Source organism: Pholcus phalangioides, unplaced genomic scaffold (genome assembly GCF_987345545.1).
Source record: "Pholcus phalangioides strain wild (caught in Gottingen) unplaced genomic scaffold, Ppha-v1.0 ptg000002l_1, whole genome shotgun sequence".
Classification (NCBI taxonomy): Eukaryota; Metazoa; Arthropoda; class Arachnida; order Araneae; family Pholcidae; genus Pholcus; species Pholcus phalangioides.
Genome location: NW_028301595.1, coordinates 8,693,019 through 8,695,495, shown reverse-complemented (window position 1 = coordinate 8,695,495; position 2,477 = coordinate 8,693,019).

The following is a 2,477-nucleotide window of genomic DNA, read 5'->3' as shown; positions in this document are numbered from 1 at the left end:
ATAATAATCTGCTCTATACAGCCACTTATGGCACATTGGAAGTTCTGTACATGAACATACACGCACTATAAAAAAAAAAGCATGTCACAGTTGAAACTAAATAAGAAAATATAATAATACAAATATAAAACATTCAAAGCCCTATATAAAAAAACCATCTAGAAATCAGTGAATACAAAAGAAAAAGTTATTGCAATTAATCAGTAATTAAAAAATGCTGTAATTGATTTACATAAGAAATATACTTTCTCAAAGCAAATCAATGTCATGGACTGTCCTTATCAGATTTATACAGGTTACAGTTACGATGGTATAAGTCACGTTTTTAACAATTCTAAGTTTAGAAATGCAATCTAGAAGTGCTGAACTGGTCACAGCTTCAATAGTTTGTCACTACATTGTGAAATGATAAGATATTTAACACAGGGGGACTCTATATAACAACTATTCTAGTAAAACCGTCTTTTTCTCAAAATGAGGATTAATGACTTACGCCACTGTAACTGTAACCCGTCCATTTCAAACAGAACAATGGAATGACAATTTAACTCAAAACCAAATTATACTGAAACAAAATCGATAAAAAATTCATTCATAAAAAAAAAAAAAACTTGTCATGTTCGTGGAATGAGTCTACTCACTAAATACAGTCGGCCCCATGTAATCTGATGATGGATAAACAGATGTCCCGCTTAGGAAGATAAAATCCTTTGGGAACAAAAGTTTGGCCCGTAGAGAGACAATGTTAAAGTTACCTGGTCAATCAAGTAAGTTCAGCAGCTTTTCCCTGCTTATCCCACATAAAAAAGGGGGGGGGGGGGGATCAGAATGACTTGACTTTCCTCGAATACAAAGGACAAAAACATGCACTTGGCCGAACATTCTTTCCATTTTAGCAGGTTTTGCATCTACAAATAGACTAAATATGTCTTCCGTTTCCACGTTAGGCAGTTTCTGTCTCGAAGAGGTTTCCTTTGATTGAAAAAGCATTAATTATTCGCAAGACTATATATTTGTTCTGTTTAAGACAAGTGTCTGTCTCAGACAGGTTTCACTGTATAACAATATATGAAAATGATAAAATAGCTATCGTAATGAACATATTATGATTTATTTTTAAGAATATGTCATATATTATCATATGATAATATTATGATAATATATATCATATGAAATGAATTCAGCACCCCAAAATTAATCTAAAAAAAGTAATTTCATTCATGTCATAAAAAAAAAGTTAAAAATCATTGACCAGTATTACTAAGTTTTGCTCTCTGTTAAGCAGCTAGAGGGCGCTAACTTTCACAATGGAAAGTAAAAATCTTAGGTATTGTGATCATTGTAATTCAAAATAATTTTCATTTCATTCTGATGTCTGATTTATTCTAGAAGCTTTAATTTGATCCTTCACAGTTTCCAATATACAATTTACACTAACGGAAATAAAAAAAAAATTGAATTGTCTCCGGCTTGATAGAATACCCTACTTAATCAGATATTGTATGCTGGAACTGTTGATACCCGTTTAAGTGGGGCCGACTGTGTCTATGAAAGATACGTTAAATGCCAGTCAAATGAATGAACAGGGAGCCTAAAAACATAAGCATAAGATAATGTCAGTTGAAAAAATGGACAATACCAATACGTGAAAAATGAAGATTATGATACGCTGATGTAAAAATATTGAAATTTTTTGATCTTCTAAACTCAAAGTGTTCAAACTTTTTACAATCCACGAAAAAAAAAGAAAGAAAGAAAATAAAATTGTAACATCACACTTCAGTGAAGACAGTCTCAACAAAAATTTCTGGGTCAAAATAGTTACACCGTAAATACACAATAACACTGCTTATTAGAATCATGGATAATGTTACCATTCGGTTATTGTCATCACTTTCGTAAAGTATGGAATGAAACAATATCATAACATGAGAAAAAATTTGTTTACATTTGAACTTTGATTTATGTCATCAATTTTTTTTTTGTGATCCATTTTTTTGCACATTTTGAAACTGAGGTTGACCTCCCTCTCCTTCAAATAAGCTATTGTTATGAACCTGTAAGATTATGTAGGAGATTAGATGGTGTACCCTATCCCTTGTTAACAAACATTTCCATACTTGTGGTCCAATTTTGACAGTAGTAGCCATTTGTAAGCATGAAGCTACTTTTACAATGACTACAATGACCTACATATAGTGAAGACAAATATAATGCAAAAAAACTCTTCGGTCAGTTTCACAGTTACTCAACCGAAAGATTTTCTCAAGGGATCTATGAAATCATACATTGGAAAAATGAATTTAATTCGTAAAATACATTAGATAGACAGCGTCAAACTCCTCATCAATGGCTGAATAATAATAAATGCATGGTTTTAGCTTAAAACAAAAATATCTTGTTTTAGAGCAATATGAAAAAAAGAAAATATCACGATTGAACATTTTCCCACCACTTATGTGCAAAAGAAAAATTGA